The 7187-nt window shown below is 37.7% G+C and overlaps 1 pseudogene; it reads right to left on the bottom strand.

The window, feature by feature from the left end:
- Positions 1-2738: 2738 nt before the first annotated feature.
- LOC128071077 (heat shock transcription factor, Y-linked-like) lies at positions 2739-6920 on the bottom strand (annotated as a pseudogene).
- Between the last annotated feature and the right edge of the window lie 267 nt (positions 6921-7187).

Raw genomic sequence — 7187 nt, 5'->3', positions numbered from 1 at the left:
TTCATGAAATACTCAATACTGTCTATTTAACATTTGAAAAACCTGTGTTGATTTTTCTACAAGAAATATAGAATTTTCCCACAGATTTCATGCATGAGCTGTGATATTCTCTATATTTCCATCAAGATAGTTTGAATTAAAGTCTTCAGATATGAGATTTGAAATGCTGTCTCTTTCTCATTTGACAATCTGGAGAGAAATGTTCTCATATGAAATATGAATTCATAGGAAATATGAATTCATAGGAAATATGAATTCTCAATATGTGAAACAGTTTACAGATTCATACATATGAAAGAGAATTTCCCATGATTCAGAAATTAAGAGTTTAGCTAAATGGCAAATATCAAACAGTTATATTTCATGTATTTCCCAAATAACATATAGAATTTTCTGTATTTCTTTGATGAATATCTGGGTGAAGATTCCCTTACATGAAATAGGGAATTAATATATTTTACACATGTAAAATCAAAACTTATTATTATACAGTGAAAGTGATAAATAGATACAGGGGATTCTATCTGATAGATGAGTGTCTGAAGACTTATGGACGGAGGTTTGTGATGTACAGGAAGCAGTGACAAAGACCATCCTCATGGAAAAGAAGTGCAAAATGATTAAGTTACCATGGCTCACAGAGAGCTAAGAACAGGAGTGAACCTAAACGAAAGGGGAAAATGAAAACTATGCATCTGGATGCAGAGGCACAAAGAATAGCAAGGTGAGATAAAACCTGCCTCAGGTATCAATGCCAATAAATAAAGGAAATAAATAGAATTGGAAAGTCTGCTGATCTCTTCAAGAAAGTCAGAGATACCAAGGGAAAATTTCATGCAAAATGGGCACAATAAAAGATAGAAATGGTACTTACAGAAGAGAAGCAGAAGCTATTAAGAAGAGGTGGCAAGAATACACAGATGAACTATGCACAAAAGATCTTCCTGACCCAGTTAAGCACGACGATGTATCATTCACCTAGGGCCAGATGTCCTGGAATGTGAAGTCTAGTGGGACTTAGGAAGCTTACCTACAAACTAAGCTTGTGGAGGTGATGGAATTCAGTTGAGCTCTTTCAAATTCTAAAAGATGATGCTGTGAATATGCTGCCCTCCTTATGTCAGCAAATTTGGGAGATTCAGCAGTGGCCAGAAGACTGGAAGTGGTCAGTTTTCATTCCAACCACAAAGAAAGGCAATCCAAAGAATGTGAAAACTCCTGCTTAATTGCACACTTCTCACACAGTCACAAAGAACTGCTCAAAATTCCCAAAGCCAGGCTTCAACAGAACATGAACCATGAGCTTCCAGATGTTCAAGCTGGATTTATAAAGGGCAGAGGAACCCGAGATTAATTTGTTAACATCCATTGGGTCCTCCAAAAAGCAAGAGAACTCCAAGAAAGCATCTACTCCTATTTGACTATGCCAAAGACTTTGATTGGCATAACAAAATGACACAAGAGAACAATAACATCAAAACATGGAATATTCTTCAAAACACGGGAATACATGCCTCCCAAGAAATCGTACATCCATGTAAATATAATAAATATTTATCAATTTGGAAAATTTTTAAGTAAAGAGGAAAAATGAATTACGATAGTAGTGCAGGTTATAAAATGTTGGTGAGTAAAGTGCGGAGCATTTGATTGGTTATTACATTTATTTATTGATAATTCAGTAAGCACTTTAAATGTGTCATTGGCAGGCTCTATGTTTCAGCTGATGTGAAAGATACATAAAGTAAACAGAGTAGTCCCAAAACACATTGAAGAGCTGATATCCCTGCTCTTCTTCGTAGGAGGGTAAACAGGATGCCCTTCCAATCCCAAGAAGCAGTTGAGACACAGTTGTGAGAAGGGGCTTAGCATGACTGAAAATATTTGCATGACTATAGCTTCGGGAGTACGGTGTAAGAGAAAGATAATTAAATTACTGAGGAAAACAGATATCATGTCTTCCAGGAACTTTTAACCATTCTGACATGCTGCAGTCATCACCAGGAATTTATTCCGTCTCTGTGGCAACAGATAAGCAGAATATAAACATGCACTTGGAATTAATAGGTGGAATCTTGGTGTCAGGAAATAAAGACATGCTTTAAGGACAGCAGAGTAAAAATGACCCTATAGAATACAGCTTGTAAAGTACATATCTTGTGCTGACAATGGGCCAGTCATTGATTATGTCATGTAATCTTTGGTATCACGCTGATGGTATAATTGTGATCATGATTTTAGACGTGCTACAATATCTATATTTTCAAGGATGAATGAATTTCTATAATGAAAACAATCAGCTGTCTAACCTTTTAAGACTCTACCAGTAGCTAATAGAATATAATATGTGAATGCACTAAAGTTCATACTCTGTATTTTCATTTTTCTAGTTTTATTTGCATCTCTTCCTTCACTCATACCATCCTAATATAGACACCACTTCATTTCAGCAGGGATGATTTCAGAAATCACTTTACATCCATGACACCTTTTCCCTTTGTTCTCATATTCTTGCTTACAAATATATTAGGTGTAATTTACCTGGGATGCATGACAAATATTTTCTTGAACTAAAAAGTTTATAAACCCGTGCAGTAAAATAGCCAACCATTGAACTAAAACCTCATTTTACTCTTCCTTGTTTGAAAATAGAAAATGAAACTATGAAGAAGAACATGTAAATTTATTGTTCAAATACAAGAAATGTAGGTATTTGCTGACATCTCCGAATGTAAATTTCAATCTTCTTTAGGCTCCATAATCTGACACATATTTGATTGGTCAGATTTAATTAGCATGGTTTTCATATAATGATGATTGTTGATGAGTTCATTTGAAAAAAAGTGGCAGATGTATAAGTGATTGTTAACACTGAGAACCATGAATTACCTCTGTCTTGCAAGGAAGGAAAAGAATTGTTATGGGGTGAAATATAGCTATGCCTGACTAAAAGTTTAGTTTCCACCATTCAATATCACAGTTATCCAAGTCTATGCCCCAACCAGTAACACTGAAGAAGCTGAAGTTGAACGGTTTTATGAAGACCTACAAAAACTTTTAGCACTAACACCCCCAAAAGATGTCCTTTCCATTATAGGGGACTGGAATGCAAAAGTAGGAAGTCAAGAAACACCTGGAGTAACAGGCCGATTTGGCCTTGGAATGCGGAATGAAGCAGGGCAAAACTAATAGAGTTTTGCCAAGAAAAGGCACTGGCCCTAGCAAACACCCTCTTCCAACAACACAAGAAAGACTCTACACATGGGCATCACCAGAAGGTCAATGCAAAAATCAGATTGATTATATTCTTTGCAGCAATAGATGGAGAAGCTCTATACAGTCAACAAAAACAAGACCAGGAGCTGACTGTGGCTCAGATCATGAACTCCTTATTACCAAATTCAGACTTAAATTGAAGAAAGGAGGGAAAACTGCTAGACCATTCAGGTATGACCTCAATAAAATCTCTTATGATTATACAGTGGAAGTGAGAAATAGAATTAAGGCATAGATCTGACAGATAGAGTGCCTGACGAACTATGGAATGATGTTCGTGACATTGCACAGGAGAGAGGGATCAAAATCATCCTCATGGAAAAGAAATACAAAAAAGCAAAATGGCTGCCTGGGGAGGCTTTCCAAATAGCTGTGAAAAGAAGAGAAGTGAAAAGCAATCGAAAAAAGGAAAGATATAAGCATCTGAATGCAGAGTTCCAGAGAATAGCAAGAAGAGATAAGAAAGCCTTCTTCAGAGATCAATGCAAAGAAATAGAGGAAAACAACAGAATGGGAAAGACTAGCGATCTCCTCAAGAAAATTAGAGATACCAAGGCAACATTTCATGCAAGGATGGGCTCTATAAAGAACAGAGATAATCTGGACATAACAGAAGCAGAAGATATTAAGAAGAGGTGGCAACAATACACAGAAGAACTGTGCAAAAAAGATCTTCACGACCCAGAAATCACGATGGTGTGATCACCAATCTAGAGCCAGACATCCTGGAATGTGATGTTAACTGGGCCTTGGAAAACATCGCTATGAACAAAGCTAGTGGAGATGATGGCATTCCAGTTGAGCTGTTTCAACTCCTGAAACATGATGCTATGAAAGTGCTGCACTCAATATGCCAGCAAATTTGGAAAACTCAGCAGTGGCCACAGGACTGGAAAAGGTCAGTTTTCATTCCAATTCCAAAGAAAGGCAATGCCAAAGAATGCTCAAACTGCCACACAATTGCACTCATCCCACACGCTAGTAGAGTAATGCTCAAAATTCTCCAAGCCGGGCTTCAGCAGTACGTGAACCGTGAACTTCCTGATGTTCAAACTGGTTTTAGAAAAGGCAGAGGAACCAGAGATCAATATGCCAACATCCTCTGAATCATGGAAAAAGCAAGAGAGTTCCAGAAACACATCTATTTCTCCTTTATTGACTGCCACAGCGTTTGACTGTGTGGAACACAATAAACTGTGGATAATTCTGAAAGAGATGGTAATAACAGACCAGCTGAACTGCCCCTTGAGAAATCTATATGCAGGTCAGGAAGCAGCAGTTAAAACTGGACACGGAACAACAGACTGGTTCCAAATAGGAAAAAGAGTACGTCAAGGCTCTATATTGTCACCCTGCTTATTTAAGTTATATTCAGAGTACATCATGAGAAACGCTGGACTGGAAGAAAGACAAGCTGGAATCAAGATTGCTGGGAGAAATATCAAGAACCTCAGATATGCAGACGACACCACCCTTATGGCAGATAGTGAAGAGGAACAAATAGTCTCTTGATGAAACTGAAAGTGGAGACTGAAAAATTTGGCCTAAAGCTCAACATTCAGAAAAAGAAGATCACGGCATCTGGTCTCATCTCTTCATGGGAAATAGAGGGGGAAACAGTGGAAACAGTGTCAGACTTTATTTTGGGGGCTTTAAAATCACTGCAGATGGTGATTGCAGTTATGAAATTAAAAGATGCTTACCCCTTGGAAGGAAAGTTATGACCGACTTAGATAGCATATTCAAAAGCAGAGACATGTTTTGCCTACTAAGGTCCGTCTAGTCAAGGCTATCGTTTTTCCTGTGGTCATGTATGGATGTGAGAGTTGAATTATGAAGAAGGCTGAGCGACGAAGAATTGATGGTTTTGAACTGTGGTGTTGGAGACGACTCTTGAGAGTCCCTTGGACTGCAAGGAGATCCAACCAATCCATTCTGAAGGAGATCAGCCCTGGGATTTCTTTGGAAGGAATGATGCTAAAGCTGAAGCTCCAGTACTTTGACCACCTCATGCGAATAATTAACTCATTGGTAAAGACTCTAATTCTGGGAGAGTTTGGGGGCAGGAGGAGAAGGGGACGACAGAGGATGAGATGGCTCGATGGCATCACTGACTCGATGGATGTGAGTCTGAGTGGACTCTGGGAGTTGGTGATGGAGAGGGAAGCCTGGAGGGCTGTGATTCACGGGGTCCCAAAGAGTCGGACACGACTGAGCATTGAACTGAACCATCAGTCCAGCATAACTGCTCTGTAATGGAGATACAATGTGAGAGAAGTAACTGTAGTTGTAGTAGCAAAGTCCTCAAGTAGCCATTTACTTGAGTGTACCTGCTATGTGAGTGCCAATTACAAATGCTCAATTTTTGTAAAACAGCAGATTGATCTACCACAATCTTGTCTGTGTGTCTAGCTGATATTGCTGATGGGGTAGGTAAGTCACGTGGAGATACAGCGCTTGTATGAGGCTTTTGTATGAAAGGCACACTTAAACTTGTGCAGGCTGAAAATGTGCTCTCTCCACTCGTTTCTGGAAGAAATTCAGAATTATGATCATCTTTTGTGACACTTGCTTTTACATGCTTCTTGTTATCTTGAACTAATGAAGATATTGGAGACACATTGTAAATCCCAACTCTTCTTTGCATCCTTATTAAAAGTTGGGGATGACCTCTTTTGAAACTTGGATTATAGTAGGTCTGTAACTAAAATCAAAGGATTAAATTATTTAGTTTCTTTTTAAACCAAGGTAAAACTGACAAACAAAGCTAAGTTATTAAAAAACGTATTCCTTTAAGGAAACCAGCTAAATAACATCAAATAAAACACCTCCATTAGTAATTTTAACAGGTAATAACACGTTAGAAAGGACATGTTCCTGAACTAAAAATATGTTGTATATATACTGTACATACCACTTTAAATAGCCTCGGGACTTTTATCTGTTTTCAAGTTGCTAGGAAAGTTTGTTAAACATCTAGTATCTAATCTCCAGCTATTCTCAACTTCAAAAAACAAAACTTTTTAAGCAATTTGTTATTTCACGTTAAAATTCCGTTTTAGCTACGTATGTGAACATTCTTCTATGTCACATCATTTGATCTTACGTATTTTCAATAAGTGAAAGTGTTGGAATACCTTACTCAAAAGAGATGTTTTTCTTCTTCTTGCAGAAAGACAGGTAGTGAAGCAGATCTTTGAAAAGTTTGTCGCTTTTTACTAAATCCATAAAGGTTAAGCTGTTGAATTGAACTTTTCATACTGTTGGTTTCAAATATTCAGAAAGTTCCCTTTCTTTCCAAGACTGCTTTTTTAAAGAGTTCTTCATTGATCACTATGCATGTGCCACTCTCATCCCAACAAATAGATTCAAACTGATCACTGTCAATTATATTCCAAAGTTTTTGTGGAAATGTGAGTGAAAGAAAATTATTCGCCTCATCGTTTCAGACACAGAATATGTGAAGTGTGGCCTTTTGATCACAAGACACTCAGATAAAGCATGAAAAACACATATTCAATCATAGATCTCAAAACTGAGTCCCCAGTAAGTGTATAATCATACAAAGATCTAATGGAGGTTTCTGAACCAGTGAATTCACCTTTAGTAGACCCATCTTGAATTTCTGAAGAAATATGTACCATCTCAGAGAAATCTTTCTATGCCAAAGCCTTTGACTGTGTGGATCACAATAAACTGTGGAAAATTCTTCAAGAGATGAGAATACAAGACCACCTGACCTGCCTCTTGAGAAATCTGTATACAAGTCAGGAAGCAGCAGTTAAAACTGGACATGGAACAACAGACTGGTTCCAAATAGGAAAAGGAGTACGTCAAGGCTGTATATTGTCACCCTGCTTATTTAAGTTATATTCAGAGTACATCATGAGAAATTCTGGACTGGAAGGAAG

This window comes from Budorcas taxicolor, chromosome Y (genome assembly GCF_023091745.1).
Source record: "Budorcas taxicolor isolate Tak-1 chromosome Y, Takin1.1, whole genome shotgun sequence".
Lineage (NCBI taxonomy): Eukaryota > Metazoa > Chordata > Mammalia > Artiodactyla > Bovidae > Budorcas > Budorcas taxicolor.
The sequence above is the reverse complement of the archived record's forward strand: the minus strand, read 5'-3'. Positions and strand labels throughout refer to the sequence as shown.